Source organism: Rhinolophus sinicus, linkage group LG05 (assembly GCF_036562045.2).
Source record: "Rhinolophus sinicus isolate RSC01 linkage group LG05, ASM3656204v1, whole genome shotgun sequence".
NCBI lineage: Eukaryota > Metazoa > Chordata > Mammalia > Chiroptera > Rhinolophidae > Rhinolophus > Rhinolophus sinicus.
In genome coordinates this window covers 11,592,491-11,611,534 of record NC_133755.1, presented here as the reverse complement: position 1 = coordinate 11,611,534, position 19,044 = coordinate 11,592,491, and the positions used below count along the sequence as shown (strand labels likewise).

General features: G+C 38.1%; 1 long non-coding RNA gene across 1 annotated transcript in view; it reads right to left on the bottom strand.

Moving 5' to 3' along the window:
• The window catches only part of LOC141571508 (uncharacterized), a 160,151-nt gene that overhangs the window by 104,767 nt on the left and 36,340 nt on the right, over positions 1-19,044 (bottom strand). The gene's annotated exons all lie outside the window — the stretch shown is intronic.

Sequence of the window (19,044 nt, the reverse complement as noted above, 5' to 3'; positions counted from 1 at the left end):
AGTAAAACGCTGATTACCAGGGGTTGGGAGAGAGGAAAATGAAGAGTTTGTTAAATGGGTATGCGTAGTTTCAGTTTCGCAAAATGAACAAGTTCTGGTGATCTGTCACACAAGAGTGTAAATACACTTAACACTACTGAACTGTACACTTAAAATGCTCAAAACATGGTAAATTTGATGCTACATACGTACTTTTGCCACAATTAAAAGAATACATAAAGGAACAAATTTTTGTTTTATTATTTTTAGTGTCTAAACACTTTATTGAACTCTTACTAACATTAAGAGGTGTCCTTTAATTTTCTTGGGTTTTCCAGTTGTGAAATTATGTCATAAAAATAACGATTATCTTATTCCTATTTTTATTTATTCACATTTGTTATCTTCTATAATATATATTTGAAATGGTAGATGATATGGCACCTTATTTTTATAATAAAATATGACAAAAGTATTTCTAAAATGGTCTAAATACCATTTAAAAGGCTGAATAATATCCCATATGAATAAACTACATTTTACTTGACAATGTCCCCATATTAAAATCCTTTCCATGTCTATAAATAATGCTTTATTTTCTATTTGTATACATAACTTTTTGTCTACCTTTCTGATTATTCCCTCAAAACAGTTTCAGAAGTAAAATTATCAGAAAGTTTAAAAATATTTGCTATATGTTGTTAAATTTAGTATTGCTCCAATATCCATTCATAGAGATGGATATGACTGCCACTATTTTGTCACACTTTCATCTGCATGAGTCTCCTTTTCATCATCATCATCATCATTACTATTTTAATTTAGAAGGAAGGTAACAGGATTATTTATTGATTTGCATTTCTTTGCTTGTTAGTAAAACTGACATAATTAAAATACTTCCCAGTCTTGTATTTTTTCTTGCATGAATTATTTTTTTACATTGTCAGGTAATACATATTGAATGAGATCTTTATAAATAAATTTAATTAGTCTGTCATATGGAATTGTAAATACTTCTCCTAGTTTACATTATTTTAAATCCTATGTTTTAAGTACGTAATTATTAATCTGTGGGGAAACCTATTTGCTTCATTTTCATTTAAATTTTTATAATTTTATTATTTACTCTATTTTAAATTAACTATGATGTAGTCAATGATTTCAGGGTTTAAGTAGATAGTTAAGATTTTTAATCAAATTTTCAGTACTATTCCTTGAAAAATCCTGCTAGAGGTTTGCATAGAATCATGCAAATTATTATGCAAAGTATTATGCAAATTTGTGTAAAAATTATACTTTTTTTGGTATAAAGTCTACATATGAAGTTTGGAATAATTATGGTAACATCAATGGAAATCATAATAACAAACAAAACTCTGGCTACAACCCTTTGAAGGCCCACTATCTGCCACGTCTTGCATTTACTGGTAGACCACATTAGTTTCATCCATCCAACAACCTAATGAGGCATGTCTATTATTATGGACACTTTACAGGTAATCCAACTGAGGCATAGAAAAGAGATATAACTTGCCATTGATCACTCATCACTGAGTTGATGGAATCAAGCTCTGACCTCAGTCCACCTGTCTTCAGAACCCTGTGCTTTGAGGTTCCCTCTAAGGTCACTAATCTGCCTTTAAAAAATCATAAAATTGTTAAGTTTAATTTGTCCCTTCTAAGGACTTTATTAAAATTGCCTTTACGTTTCTAAGATATTTTTAAACGTCGCTCTAAATATTTTGGGTTTTGAAATTTTTTGCTTCTTTTGGATGCCTTTATGTTTTTTTCTCTTATTTCCTTATTATTTTTAGTGTCTAAACACTTTATTGAACGCTTACTAATATTAAGACGTGTCCTTTAATTTTCTTGGGTTTTCCAGTTGTGAAATTGTATCATAAAAACAAAGATTATCTTATTCCTATTTCTGTTCCATTTCCTGTAGTAATAGCCACAAGCTCTGTAACCATTAGATTAACAAGCGAGCAGAGCATGTGCTTATTTTGTTCCTAAATATAACAGATAACATCTGGTTTTCACTATTAGGGGTAGTGATGGCTGTCAGGTTAGGAAAGTATTATCATGTTCTACGTACTTATAGCTAAGATTTTCTTCAATTAAAAACAAAGTTAATTTTATTCAAAATCTTTTATCATTTATTGAGATGATAATATATGACTTCATTCTCCTCCGATTTATCGTACGTCAAAAATAATGACAAGTATATTTTCTGGACAAGAACTAGATGATTCTAAAAGGAAAAAAATAACAGTCTATTTAGTAAGAAGGCTCATATTGTAGAAATCACCTTAGAAATATAAGAAAAGGTGAAATAGTGACATTCGCGACAACATGAATGGATCTTGAGATTATAATGCTAAGTGAAATAAGTCTGACAGAAAAAGTCGAGAACCGTATGATTTCACTGATATGTGGTATATAAAACTATAAACAATAAAGAAACAAGACAAACAAATGAAGAAAAAGAAACTCATAGACATGGGCAATAGTTTAGTGGTTATGAGAGGGTGCGGGGGAGGGGGGTGGTAGATGAGGGTAAAATGGATCAGAAATATATGTTAATGGAAGGAAAACTGACTCTGGATGGTGAACACACAATGTGATATATAGATGAGGTATCACAGAATTGTACACCTGAAACCAATGTAATTTTACCAACAATTGTCACTCCAATAAACTTTAATTTAAAAAAAAAGGAAATATGCTTGTATATGTCAGGGTGAGCTCCCTGATCACCCACCCACTTTCCTGTCACTTCATAATGGGAAATAAATAAGATGGAAAAAGAAACGGACTAATTTTTCTGTCTGCTGACCAGAATTGGAGAACTCTCCTTTAAGATTCTGAAAGTCAGGAAGTCTGAATGTCTGTGAGGAACTGGAGAGGATGGAGGTCGTAGGTGAGGGATGTCAGCAGGGAAATTAAGCCCATTGATACCAGCCATTGGTGTCTGTTCAGAGACCAGAAAGACATTTCAGGAGACATTATTTGTGGCTATGTGACGAAGGAACTGAAAGTGAATTTTCACGGATTTTTTTCAAGAAATATAATGGAAAAGTTTTTGGAGACTTTCTTCCTATTATGAAGCAATCATATCAATTAAATTATGCTACCATAAAGCAATCATACTGCTGCTGCTTCATTATCAATGCATGTGTCATTATACCCATAAATGTGAATTTTTGTACACATTACCTTTTCATTTTATATGTCTACTATTAGTGATATGTATGACATCGACGGTGTTTTTTACCCTATAAGACAATATTGATGTAGGGTACTGACAGATGATTTACCTTGTAACCAGATGACACACGCTCGTAAATTTACGGCATGGATAAATACAGCGTGGTACTGTACATGCATTTTTCTTCCTTATGATTTTATTAATAAATTTCTTTCCTCTCACTTACTTTAAGAATACAGTATATAATACATATAAAATACAGAATATGTGTTAATCGACTATTTACAGAAGGCGATCAGTAGTTAAGTTTTGGGGAGTCAAAAGTTATACATGGATTTTTGTCTGTGTGGGAGTTTGGCATCTCTAACCCTTCACTATTTAAGAATCAAATATATATATATACCGGGGGTGCCAAGAAAATGTATATACATGACTTGTATTCATCTTTTGTTATTGGTATATATTGAGTATTACAATTTTAATACAGTTTTTTCTTTCTTAAAATGCGTATACATTTTTTGGCACCCTCTGAATACACACACACACACACACACACACACACACACACACACACACACACAGTCGGACAATTAAGTTCGCGAACTTTCCACTGTGCGCTTCAGCAGCATTCCCCTGTTGCCTCCTCCACTGTAAGGCTTCAGTTTCTCCCCAGCAATGTCCAAACTATCCCTTCAGTCCACCAATAATTCATCTCAAAATAAAGAAGAAGAAGAAGTCTAGAAGCGCTTTGTTTCTCTTGGTTAGTCATTAGCATTAAAATATCAGATCTAGCCATGTGCCTGGCCTTTCCCTGTTCTACTCTTTTTCTCCAAACATATCCAAAGTCAGACTCTATTCTGAGCATGGTGTTTAAGACAGTAGAAAATGTTTAGAAGTATTTTCGTCATACACGGTTAACATTTTTTAAAGTTTTGGCAGTTAAAGGCACAGGCTTTAGTTATTTGGAATATTATCTATAATAAATAGTCCATTCCCTGGTGATGGCAAATAAATGAGGCATCACTCCATTGCACTTACATTGATTTATGCATCAAGATGGGGAGTATGTTCCATTTAACAATGCAAAGAGTTGTACACGGCCAGTTTGTTTTGTTGCTATGTGTACTGTTTAGTCCCAGGATACTCTGAACTGGAAAGAAGCCCCGCTGAGTGACAGGGTTACATAATTCTACCTTCTTGGTAAACTGTCTTGGGCCTTAGCGTCCCCAGCTCAGATAACTGTCTATCAAAGACATGTGCATCTTGCATTGTTCATTCTGGTTTGACCCTAAGCCAAGAGCTTTTACAGAAGCCTGAGTCCTGGATCGCCTTCCTAAGCAACTACCACTGCTACAGAAGTAACCAATTCCTGCTCGTTGCTGCAGCTCCTGATGACAGGAAATGGGGTGCTCACCCCTTTCAAAAGAAAGGCAATGAAAAACCGTTCCTGTGCAGGTGGAGTTTTCTGGCTCATGGAAGGATTAGAAATGAAATTAGCCATTGGAAATTTCATTCAGATCAGTCCAAACTTTGTAGAGTACAACAAATGCAGACCTTTCCACATTAGGTAATCAAGTTCAATTTATCTCCGTGTTTTTGCTCCAAAGCACACAGCTGTGAAACCTTTATTAGCTGCCTTCCATGTACCCAGTTGCTGCCAGAGTCTACAGAGATAGAATACCCCAGAATGAGCTCTGAACCCTGACTGTGCAGGGCTTGCGATCTAATCTGGAAGAGCAGAGTCACCCACACAAACTACTCAGTGAAGTAGGCAGCGCGTGAGAGAGTAGCCCGCCATGTAGGTCAGACAATGGGGAGTTCAGAGCCAACAACAACTGCTAAGTGCATCATGGAGCCAACTTCAGGAGAAATGGGAATGTGACAAAATGGTATAAATAAGATGCCTGATTTGGACATTTCAACCTCTACTGTTTCCTTTCTTCCAACTTCAATTTTCCTGTAACAGATCAAAACCACTTTGTAGCAGTAATCACTTTAAAACGAGTTTTAAGCTAATATGCCCCCACTGTAAAACAACTTTTTCATTTTGGATGGACCTACCATCCATCCATCACTCTGACCCACTGCAGAAAAATGATGCACAATCCATCACAGAGCTTTCTGCACATTGCTCCCTTGTTCAAACACATAATTGGCTTCCTACGGACAACACAGGACAACATCAATCAGTCTTTGCGTGGAGTCCCATTGTCTCCCCAGCATGGCCCTGCCTCACCCACCCATATGTGAGTTACGGTGCATGGGCTTACCATTTAGAGCATCTTGAGGAATGTCCCCCACTGCCCACCATACTGAACCCACTATCTGGGACCTCATGTGACCATGACATTTTCTAGAGTTGACAATATATCTGACATGATTGCTTCTCATGTGTATCTCTCTATATTTCTAGTTGGATAACATTTTCTTCCAGTATAGGCCTGTGCAATATAATTGGAAAAGTTTTCACTTTTCCCACATGTAGCACACAGCTGATGTTTAATGAAGCCCTTATTAATTAGTGTTCATTTCTGTGAAACTAGGTGACCAGCACATGGTAATTGCTGCATGTCGGGCCAGGAGTAGGCAGAGGCAAGTGAGGTGCCAGGCGGACAAAACTGAAGGAGGTGTTGACGCTCAGTTGTAGACTTCGCACTTGTACAACCCTGAGAGTGAGTGCTTCCTTCAACTTTGTGCCCTAGATTCTTAGCTTTCCTCACCCCAGAAGCTGCCCTGATATGATGATATTATGAAGTATTTTGCAGGATCTGCCTCTATGCAGTAAAAGTAGATGGTGACTTTGTTTCCCTCATAGCTGTTCATAAACACGACCTATATGTGTGCATGCATACAAAGGGGCCAGTCGGCCAGACCAGCTTCCCCACCATGGTGGCAAAAATGTTAGGATTATGCCACACCCTCAGAGGTACGGCTCTGGAAAAGACCTCAACTCTGAGTTAGAGCTACCTGGCAGCAAGGCCTAACTTCACTCTTCACCACCTGAGTAATCTTAACCTCCAAACATTATTTGGCAAAGCTGTAAAAGAGTAAGAATGAGAAAAAAAGAGGAGAAGGAAAAGGCAGAAAAGGAGGAGAAGGAGAGGGAAGAAAAAGGATAAGAAAATGAAGGTTTGTGTGAGGACTGATTGGAATTATGTCTGTGAGATGGAAGACCTGAAATAAAACTTAGTTATTATTTTTAATTTTGTTGATGATCTTGGTTTGCTTTTCTTGAGTGTGTTCATACAACTGTCTAATATAGAATTCTACACACATATATCTCTAAATGTATATGTACAGTCCTAAAATATATTAAAGTTCCTGCACATGCAGAACCTAATGGCAGTGAGAGTTAAACAGAAACTCGTCCTAAGTTGTCCCAACCACTAAGCAAGGGGACTATGGAATGGGACCACCTAGAAAGTGTCTTTGGACTCAAGTGTCTAGGTAACAGGGACTATTTATTTTGTTCACCTTCAAATTGGGAGATTGGGAAATTAATAGTCACTTTCTACCATTAACAAAAACTGAGGACTCAGGAGGTACAGCAGATACAGGAACAAAATGACGTGTTCAGTTTGAATTGCCAGTGGCATCCAAGGGGGACTGTGATTCCTCTAGAAAAACAAAGGCCCTTCAAAAATAAGGGGGTTGTTTCCTAATAATTCATACTCAATTAGTGACATATATATCCTAGAGGTCATGATGAAGGCACTTAACATGCTTTCTGAAATGGTTCCATTTAGGTATCTTCAGCATGTGTGCGGTGATGAACTGGGTCAGTTCAGTAAAATGGTTTACCATTTGAGGCCACTTCTCTCATGAGCACTGATGTTTCCATGACTTACTCTGGCCAGAGTGGACTGGCACTGAATCAATGAATACATACCTGCCCAGCTCTGAAGCATGAGTGATTGTACCTAAATTAATTAGGCAATTGTGACTGTCTAGACCTGGTTTAAAAAATAATTCCTGAAGCCAAAATGGATAAAAATGTAAAACATTTCTTTCTGGGCAGCATACTCAGGTACATATGCTACCAGACCAGGCAACTTCTCAGGGCCTTGTGAGCTATTTGCAGTAATGCTAGCAGTTGATTATAAAGATTTACCTCTTCAATGTGAATAATGAGCTAACATATTTTTCCCAACCTTACTAAAAAAAAATAATCTGTTAGTTTTGCGTCTCCGTTGCTTTGGTAATTCATTTGCTTAAGTCTCCTGAAGGTCTTTATAGATGCCAAATTCAGACGCAGTAACTCTATGAGAGGCTTTGACAATTGACTCTAAGGAAAGTGGTCTTTAAACGGGATATTAAGGAGAAAAAGAATAAAGCAATGAAAGGGTCTAATATTAATCCATTAATAATTTCATATTTAGGACAAGTAAGCAAAGCCAGATGTTAACTGAAACGTCTCCCGGTTGGGTCAGAGCCTGAACATTCTCATCCAGTGTAAACACTCCAGCTTTGTGCCCAGGAGTCAGCGTGGGCCAAGACCCAGTCACACAGCTTTCACTGCCCAATCAGGGTGCACTTCAAACAACTCAAGTAACATGAAGTAAAGACAGGTTAAAAAATAAACTCTAGACACATACAACACACATACAAGGGCAAAAAAAAAAAAAAAGAAAAAAAAAAAAGCCTGCTGTTAATAATCTCAGATTCTTTTGTATTAACAACCCAATTCTATTAGCCCACTAAAATCGATGGCTCGAATCCTTCCAGACTCATGTAAGAGACTTGGGGTGTCAGATTTACTTCTCAATGGCCCATTCATCCTTTGAACATTTACTCTGCAGCCTGTGCCGTTAGAACCTAAAGCTGGATTTCATACATAAAAACTGACCTCTAGCACCCACGACTTTTGCCAAGTCCCAGGGAAGACTCTTGGAATAACTTCGAGTTTGCCATAGTGACAAGTTTAAGATTCAATTATTAAGTGTAGTAATTTATTTTTACTATGTTTGTAAAATGGCTCTCACCCAAACTAACTTCACTCCCCTTCACAGCCAAAAGGCCCAAGATAGCAACAGCAATCAGCAGAGCAGCGGGGGCGCCGGCTCTCCCTTGTTTAATGCCACGTCAAACAGAAGGATTTCGATGGGACTCAGAGGCAGACATTTCTCTTTTTGCCTTAGTTTGGGCAAAAAATTGATTTCCTTCAGATAGCTGTAATGGATGGTGAGGACGGCAGAGTAATCAGGCCCCGCTCAGGGCAAATGCCAAAAGTTTCCCAGAAGGATAAATCTTGTTTCCTGCCTTACTTCACAGAATTAAGCCTTAAACAAGTCATGTTCTGTGGCTTGGATGCTGTGTTTATATCAGCTTTGGTTCCCTGGCTCATGGTTGGGAACATTGTATTGGTCTGTAACCCGGGAGTTTTCCTGAAGCAAGAAATCACTGCACCGGTACCTCTATCTCCCATTCCATTTTATTTGTTCTATTAATACTAGCAAATGAGCTCTGAATGGTAAGTGGATCACAGGAGACAGTGACATTCACCAGGTGCAGCCTGCAAAGCCAATGATTTAACGCTCTGCTTTGGTAACCGTCTTTCCCAGGAGTTGTCTGAACGATACTTCTTCATAAAGGATTTTGTTTTGGAAAATAATAACAGCACCTCATCTGTGCACGGCATATTCTCAGTAGGTCCAGGGGAAAATCTTTTCTGTAGAGTTCAGGGTAGGCTGAGAACTTGTGGTCTCTCAGTGTCTTAAATGAAACCAAATCCTACGGGGATTGCATTCGTTTATGGTTAGTAACAGGCGACTTCCTGTTTCGAAGCAAAATGGGCTTGAAGAGGCTTATAAAAAAGACTCAAAAGGTTTCTTGGACATCAAATGACTCTAGTAAAACATTTTGATGAGTTAAGTGTAAATGCATCAGCAGCATACGGATTAAATTCCCTTCTAAATAAACATTAACAGAGAACATGTTTGGCAAAATGCATTTTGAATTTTGCAAAACTGAAAACATTTGAAAAAGGAGTGTGAGATATTTGATGAACTCAGAAAGCAGCCGGATTGCCATCCTGTACTTGAATATTTTCTTTGGATGTTCTGCAGATGTCAAATAAATTAGGACGCAGATATTAAAACCTATGTCTGCTGCAGAAGTGATCAGCTGCCCTTCGGTTAGGAGGGTGTTTCTGTGGATACCCTAAGTTTATATCTGTGTGCATGACAAGAGCCCCAGGGGACCCGTAACCCTTTCCTCACTCACAGGCACCATCTCGTTCCTGGATTCAGCCCTGCAAGACCTTCTGTTATTCACAGCTCTGGCATCTGTTTTTCTGTCTGTGAGATAGTTTGACTCCCAAAAGGATTCCTGCTTTGCTGTAGATCAGCAATGGAGCCTTGGTGCCACCCGGCAGATGACAGCCTTGGCGTTGCTTGGGCCAAGACCTTGTATCCAGAAGCCACTGCCCTCGTCAAAACTTTCGTATCACCATCTCTTTTTTTCTAACAGGCAAAATGTATTAATCCTTTGGGATGGTAGAAGTGAAAAGGTAAAGGAAAGCCTAAAGCTGACATACTGTGTGAATAAAGCTTCAACTGGACCCGGTAACTAGATGTAGAAAGAGAATGTCACTTTAGGTGTTGAGTTTGGGTGATCCAATCCATGGTGAAGCCATTGAATGAGAAAACCGCCTTTTGAAATCTCTTGGATTGTAAATTCTTACGGAGCAGGGGAACTATATGATTAACATCTTTTGCTTAAAGTATGTGGTTCAGAGCAGCAAATTGGCATTTCATAGGAAAAATCTCACATATGTGGATACCTTGCAGTCCGTAATCACATTGACTTATAATCATCTTGCCTTTGAACTCTATGTGCAGAAAGCAGATTCTTAGAAAATTGACAGGCACATAAATAGCAAGTACTTTGTCTAAGTACTTAAAAAATGAAAGGTTTAGTTCAGTATATTTTAGCAAATGATGATGCTATTTATAGATAACTGACAACCCACTACCATATCAAAAATTATACAGAAAATTAATATGCTATTAATTAAAAATACTTAAAGGCTGTAAAAGGAGTCCTCACTTCTCACGTTGGGTTTATTCAGCAGCTTTACAACTGCCAGTGTCTTCCTTCCTTCTATCTTCATGCATTCACTCAATGGTTTCCCCACTAAGGCCATGATGAGGCTGAGGACGTTAGCCTCAGCCCTCTTTACTTTTAATTTACTCCCCATATGGTTGCCAGAATTTTCTTTCAAAAGGACTAGTCTTGTCATTCACCTGTTCAATAATCTTTGATGCCTCCCAGGTGTCTCCAGAATAAAGTCCAAATTCCTCAACTTGGGGTTCAAACCCTTCTGGTTTGGCCCTAATTCACCTTTCAGTTCACATCCCACCACCTCATAATCCAGTCATACCAAACAAATTCCCTGTTCCCAGATCCCACATGTTCACAGGCTCTCCTAGTACTTGGTACTTCTCAGCATTTTGCACTCTTGTAAATATTTACTAAACTATTTGTTTAACCAGTTTCTCACTAGACTGTTAGTACATGCAGGGGGGAGGGTGTCTGTCCTGTGTGCTGTGTGTCCATCCCCAGGATCTAGCACAGTAGCCTCAGATGGAGTCGGTGCCCTGTGATGTCTGTGAGCTGGAAGAGTCACCTCTCTGTGGCTCATTTTCTGTAATGGCAGTTGCTGAATTATGTGTTTATCTCCCTGATTTTCTTAGCCCTAGTCTTTGAGCCTGGAGGGCAGAAGATATGACTTAATTTATTTCTATGTCCTTGGGACCTGGCATAGTGCTTAGCACGCCCGCCCTAAGGACTCAATACATACTCACGGAATTGAAATGAAGAGCATTTGCTGTAGTAAAAGTTTCTACAGAATCATGTCAATCCTTAAGGTAAGCCTACAGCCATGATGGCAATTTTGAGACGTGGCTGTCACTCTTGCTTACATGACAATATTCTTGGGTAGGCAAGCTACAGACCACACACCAAATTGTACCACAACCAGTTTTTGTAAACCACTTTACTAAAACATTCATTTTCATATTGTCAACGTCTGCTTCCACACTACAATGGCAGAGCTGAGCAATTTCAGCGACCGCTAACCCCTAAGGCCTAAAATGTTTACTATTTGACTCTTTACAGATAAAGTTTGCTGATCACCATTCTAGAAGACAGACATTAATAAGAATAATACCAAGCACTACCTAGAGTGGTTATGGGATTAAATGAGGTAACATCTATACCATGTTTAGCACAGTCTTTGGCATATATTCATTATACAGTAATTGTTAGGAATTGTTATCATCATATTAGAATTATTTTCTAACAGTCAAAAATATAAAATAACAAGCCAGGAGGAATTTGATACAGACCATATTAGAGGCAGGCACAGGAATGGGAGAAGCATAATCTGAGTTAGCTTCTGAGGGAGAAGCTAACTACAATGCAGACATTATACTCATGGAAATGCCCTTCAGTAAACACCATGAGTGTTTGATTATCATGCCCATTGTACAGATGAGAAATGTAAAGCACCAATTGCTTGTTCATTGGTCTTAGAATATAGAGTTTGAAGTGACAGGGCTGGGACTAGAAATCAAAGCTTGAAAGGTCTATTACATATGACACCAGAACTGAAACGAGTGATTTTACTCTCTCCGGCTCATTCTGACCTACTAGGCTTGGACAACTTTTGAAAAAGAATCACCAAAAAGAACAACAATGCTGAAAATTATGGAAAGCCTGAGAGGAGGTGTTAACACAGAAACACCCTGACCAGTAAACATATAAAGAGGTGATCAATGTCCTTAGTGATTGGGGAGTGCTCACATAAAGTATCATTTAACAAAAAGTACATTGAACAATTGGTACATCTTTAAAAAAAAAATCTGCCTTTTTAAAAACGGTTTGAAAGGATGAATCAATAGAAATGCTCCAGTTTTGCTGATGAGATTAGAAATTGGTGCAACCACTCTGTAAAACAGCTTCACATTTCCTGCCAAATTTGTACCTTCATCTAGCCTATGACACAACAAATAGGATCTTAGATACGCACCCGACAACACTCTTGCACACATATAAGAGAAGATGTGTACATGGAGGTTCACACAGTAGCCTCGTGTTTAACAAGGAAAGCCTGGACACCTATCAACAGAAGAACTGTCACAGTGTGAACAAAGCACTTTTATACTATACTCAAAAAAGGTGAGCTGCAGCAATAGGGATTCACCTTAGTGATACAACATGAAGTAAAAACAGTGGAAGTCATAAATCCATGTAGTATGGCATGATACATTTCTGCAAAATTAAAAACTACTACTTACATCAATAGTTCTAAAGGATATATAGAGACGCAATATATACGAGTATATAGATGCAATACGTATAAAAATATAGCAAGGAAATGATGAACACAGGATTTAGGATGACAATTTCTTAGTGTGTAGGGAAGCAGTTCAAAAATTCAATTGAGAAGTGTCTGACAAGGTGTTAATTCATTTATTCCTTTATCAAATAATAGTAAATACATGAACTGCTGTCCAATTATTAAATAGTTGAAACACCTATTAGGTTCAAAGAACTAGGGTAAGTACAGGGCAGAGTAATGAAAAACACAGACCTAACACTTGCCTCCAAAAGGGCTTACGTTCTAAGGGGAGAAGAGTTCTGGAGAAGACCACAATTTCAAAGGACTTTCCATTGGACTTAGACTGATGACATTTACTCATGGAAATGGAAAGAGCTTTCCAGAACGTCTTCCTGTGTGTAACTTATAAGTTGAGCAGGGCATTATCTATAATGCAAGTCCATATTGGCAATAAATGATAATAAGTTCACAGACACCTGCCTGGAGCAGCCAATCAACACTCTGGAGATATGTATATATTCTATACTTATAGAAAATATAATAGGAAGACAATACAGAAAGACATGGGTGACTACCCTACATCATTGACACATGACTCCTTTTAATTGATGAATTCATTCAATGAGTACTTCTTGAATCCCAACTGCATGAGTCACTGGACTTGATCTTAAATGGTCCTAAACAGTCATTACAATTAACTACATGCCCAGCAACAACAGTTAGAGAAGAGATTGGTCTCAAATTCTGCACAACTATGAGTTCACCTGAAACCATATTGCTGGCAGTCTACACACAACATTTTCCCCATGACTTGTGAAACTGATGGGGAAAGTGATGAAGGTTTTCACAAAGCATGACTCCTTGGAATTCATTTGGGGAGTTATTGATTGCTGCATTTTAGGAGCTCCAAAATCTAACTATGGTTAATGAGCAGGTCAGAGCTGCTGGATCTGACATGAAAGACACAGCAAGCATCCAGGGAACAGGCTTCCTCACTTTCTCCTGTGTATGACTCCAACCCTCCATCCTTAGTCCTCACTGCTGCTCCCTCAAACCCCACCTTCATACTTTCAGTGTCACTAGCACCTGATCGCTTTCTGACCAGGTTTAATGCCAATATTCATGACTTCAGTTTTGTTTTGCTTTTCCATGAACACTGAAAGGGACCAGGTAACACATCCCTCAATGAACTATTCCTCAGGACCCACAAATAATATTTGAGTTTATCAACAAATAGGGAACTTGGTTTCCAAAGGTTGTGCTCTTCTTGAGAAAATGCATCAAAGTATAAAAACCTGCTAATCTGAAAAGAGGCCCATGTAAAGATTTGGATGCTAGAAAACAGCGTCCTCCCCTCCCTCTGTAGGACAGACTCAGGAAACTGTCCACACTGCTCAGGAAGCAGGAGCCACTCCAGGATGAGGGGCCTTACTAGGGAAGAACCACTTTTGTCCAATTTCATCCACGTGTTAGTACGTCAGACATGACGGAATTTGAACGAATCTTCGGTTATAAGAATGGATGTTCCACGGAAACTCCTTGACTGGGATAGCCAATCCTTCCATCGGGCAGGGAAAAATAGTGCCCGAGGTGGGAGAGCCAAAGATTGTCAGTCCACTGTGCAAGCAGCAGTTTACTTGTGTTGTGGGTGTTTTTCTCTTCTGTAAACATGTTCTGAACCCAAGTGATTGGTACATGTTTTATAAACTGGAAATATAAACACAGACATTCTCTTCCAAAAATGGACCTTTAGGGCTTCCCTAGGGAACACGCTCTTATTGTTTGTTCTGAATTCGGAACTAGCATTAGTGAAAATGTTGCACCTCTATTATTTGGAGTGTTATTCCCAACATCAAAGCAAAAAAGAAACGTTGAAAAGGTTTTGAGGCACCCTTTTAGATTCCAAAAGCCATTTCTGCTTCTAAGGAGAACAATACACAGATATGGCATGCCCTAACACTGGAGGAGGGGAAAAGAGATCAATGTGTGTGCATGTGTGTGTGCGTGTGTGTGTGTGTGTGTGTGTGTGTGTGTGTGTGGTGGGTGTGGAGCTGGGGGTGGGGAGAAGCTGGCAGTTTGAAGAGAATTCTCCTTCCATCACATGCTCTGAGGTCTCTGCTCATGCCGACTGATAATTCAGTTTTCAAAGTCATTGCTATGTGGTTCTTTTCCCCCACTTTTCTCATATAACAACTTCATCTAACATGGACATGGATTTTTTTTTTTTAATTAAAGTTTGGGGTGACAATTGTTGGTAAAGTTACATAGGTTCCAGGTGTACAATTCTGTAAAATATCATCTATATATCACATTGTGTGTTCACCACCCAGAGTCAGTTGAGGGTAAAAGGGATCAAATACATGGTGATGGAAGAACTGACCATGGATTGTTTTTAAAAAGCTACTTTGATTGTTTCCGTCTTGGCCACCATAAATAAAGCTGCAATGAACATTGGAGCACACTTGCCTTTATGGATAAATGTTTTCAGAGTTTTTGGGTAGATACCCAGGAGATAGATTGCTGGGTCATATGGTAATTTTATGCTTAATTTTTTGAGGACCCTCTACACTGCCTTCCATAGCGGCTGCACCAATCTGCTTTCCCACCAGCAGTGCATGAGGGTTCCTTTTTCTCCACAGCCTCTTCAACACTTGTTATTATTTGTCTTGTTGGTAATAGCCATTCTAACTGCTGTGAGATGACAGAAAAAGTCGAGAACCATATGATTTCACTGATATGTGATGTATAAAACTGAAAACAACAAAGGAACAAGACAAACAAATGAAGAAACAAAAACTCATAGGCACAGACAATAATTTAGTGGTTAACAGAGGGTAAGGGGGCAGGGGGGTGGTAGATGAGGGTAAAAGGGGTCAAATATATGGTGATGGAAGGAGAACTGACTCTGGGTGGTGAACACACAATGTGAGATATAGATGATGTATTACAGAATTGTACACTTGAAACCTATGTAGTGTTACTAACAATTGTCACCCCAATAAACTTTAATTAAAAAAAAAACCTATTTTGATCGAGCCTAGTATCATGCGGCATCTAAATACCGAGTAAATGGTGTGCTTCACCAAATTATGCACTTCTAAATAAATGGTCTTTGTGCAGATGACTCTTCCCTTACCAATTTACAAAGGGCTGGCCGAGAACATGGCTGGTAGTACATCTGTTCTCAGCTCAAAAGCCTCCCCTCTTTCCTCCTTAAATGATATTATTCAGCTGTATGAGAGAATTAAAATATTTAAGAGGCCCTGGAAGAAGAACAATGTTTTTGGGGAAAGCATTTAGCATGTGCTGTCAAAGGAATGCACTCAATGTTCAGAAATAGTTCCTCCTTACACATCTTCCTTCCAGAAGATGCAGCGCAGGGCCTTTACAGTATCTTATGTAAACACTGCCCTATTTGGAGGTCCCCTGGGGTTTCCCTAGAGGATCACATTTATTGAGAATGTCTATGTTTCTATTTTTGGTTTATAAAACACATCCTTTGTCAATTATCTTTGAATCATATGTACATAATGGGGGACCTAAAAGAACACACACATATCTTAGTGGTTTTTGCACTTAGTCAACTGGCATTTAACTGCAGGCACTACCCAAATGAATTTTACATTTACTCAATCTGACATCATGAACAATGTATGCTGCCCCATCTCCACCTCCTACCCACCCCCAACTCCCTCCCAACCCCAACCAACACAATGGAACTACGGCCCACCAAAATAGACAAGACTGGGCTCTAGTTTTACCCTGTTTCCCCGAAAATAAGGCCCAGCCGAACCATCAGCTCTAATGTGTCTTTTGGTGCAAAAATTAATATAAGATCCGATCTTATTTTAATATAATATGAAACTGGGTCTACAATATATATAATATAATACTTGGTCTTATTTTAATATAAAACCGGGTATAGTATAATACAATATAATATAATGTAATGTAACGTAACATAACATAAAATAACATAACATAACATAATACTGGGTCTTATATTAATTTTTGCTCCAAAAGAGGCATTAGAGCTGATGATCCAGCTAGGTCTTATTTTCGGGGAAACATGGTACCCTCTAAGGAGCCATCAATTAAATATTTCTCCACCCTCACCACTTTCATAAGATTGGACATGTTCCTACTTTCCTCATGGACATCACTGTCAGACACAGTCTTCCCTTCCTGCTGATCCTCTGTGTTCCTCTTCACTGACCTAAGTCCTATATTGATGATTCCTGTCCCCCACCCATTGCTTCTTGGCCTCCTAAATCTTCTGACCCTTAACTACAGCCTGTTTAAGTCATCCTCAAGATGGCCATCCTTTTGCTTTCATTATTAGGCCATCACATGTCTACTTAAAATACACTGTACAACCAAATCCCCCACTCTTCTTATTTAATTTACCTTTTCCAGTCCTTACACCAGCAATCTAGCAAGAGTCCTTGATTGCTCTCAAATCTTCTTGATCACTGTGTGTCTCCATCTTAAATGGGAATCCAGAGACAATTATTCCAAATTCCTACAGGTTGCAACCTGTGCTTTAGTTTAAATAGACTCTCCATAGGACCTAACTCTGTTTACTGCAGTCCTAGATATGTTTCAAAATCAACTTAAATGTCATTGTCTTCATAAGCCTTCTCTGATGTCACGCTGCCAGGTTTTACTTCGCCTTCCCTCAACTCCTCACAGTCCTTTAATGCTTTTTATAGTATGTAGCACTTCCTGTCAAGCATTATTGTTGGAGTTTAGTCCTTCACTTAAAAACAGGGACTGACGTTTGTTAATATTAGATGCAAATGATACTTATCAAAATGTATTAGATATAGTAGGTATCAAATATTTTCCAATAAAATATTCATTATTATTTGTCACTATAGATCCAGATTATTGAAACTTTCTTAAAAATATGAGGTGTGATAAAAAATAAGGTGAGTGCTGCTGCCGTGTGCCATCCAATGGAAAGGCAGGGATCTACAATATGGGAAGCAGCCCCTCGGACCTTAGTAACAGTGTGTGACAAGTTGCAACTTGTTTGGAGTAGTCAGTTGGGTGTGAGCGATGGTTGAGAGAAGGTGTGTTTTAAGGTGTGCTGTAAATTATCCTCCCTCATGACAATGCTCCATGTCACACATCACTTCTGGTACAGCAATTGCTGTCAAATAAAAACATTATGGTGTGTCCTCATCCACCTTATTCAACTGATCTGGCACCGTGCTACTTCTGGCTCTTCCCCAAAGTCAAAATGATTCAGGACATTGAGGCAGCCACGACAGCGCAACTAAAGACACGAAAAGGACTTCCAGAACTGCTTCAGAAAGTGGCAAGAAAGATGGGATAAGTGTGTTCGAAGAGAGGGGGAGTATTTTGGGGGGAGATTAATGGCAATGTGTCTTTTGCTGTAATAATTTTTTTAAATTGAAACATTCACCATATTTTTTGATCATACCTCATAAACGTTTTTGTTTTCCAGTTAAAAAAAAGTGAAGTGATATTGAACAGGACTAGATTTTGTTCAACTAAGTCATATCCATGGACCTCAATTACTTTGTCTTTACAGAAAATACTTAATCTGACAACAGTGGTGAGATTAGAAATTAGATGACATATAAGACACCGACCCATGAAATCCTTAAGGATAAGAATGTATCTCACTCTGTCACCTTCTTCAAGTCTTTACTCAAATGATTTCTCATTGAGGTCTACCCTGGACCATCATATTTAAAATCACAGCCCCTCCCAAGGCAGTTACTGATCCTCTTTCCCTGCTTTATTTGTTTTCCAGAGCACTCATCACTTCCTAATATATTACATAATTTACTTCTTTATTTGTTGTTTATTTTACCTGCTAGAATATAAGCTCAACAAAGCCAAAAAATGTATCTGTTTTATTCACTGCTGTATTCGTAGCACTAGAACAGTGCCTGGCACCTAGTAGCCGCTTAGTGAATATTTGTCATTGCCAATAATATTGTGCTTAGTGGCATACCTAGTGTATTTTAGACAAAGAGATAATTTTTTTATACCCATTTCCTCTACATGACAAAGTTATAGTATTTACAGTCAGGAAATAAAACAAATAATGAGGACTAAAAAATAGCAATGACAAATTTATCTTGATGTATAAAATTATATTTATAAAAATAAAATTAATAGTATGGCTCAAGAAAGAAAAAAAACCCACACAGCTATCTATTTAATAGTTATTAAATTTACCTAACTGAACTTTGATTCTTTGGTTACAGCCTGATATAAAAATATTTTGTGTAAATAATTGTCCAGTAACTAATAAGTGAATTTTTTAAAAAAACAAAAGATCTCAGTAGACACAACAACTAAGTCATACCACTGATGTACTGTTTTGTTTTACTGATTTACTCTTTGGTTTTGCAACAATTAACCATTTAAAAAATAAATTTCTATCTTGAAGATATTATTCAAATTCAGTAAAATATCTATGTATGAACCAAAATATATACTTAACAACTGAAAATATCACATCTCACCTTGTAGC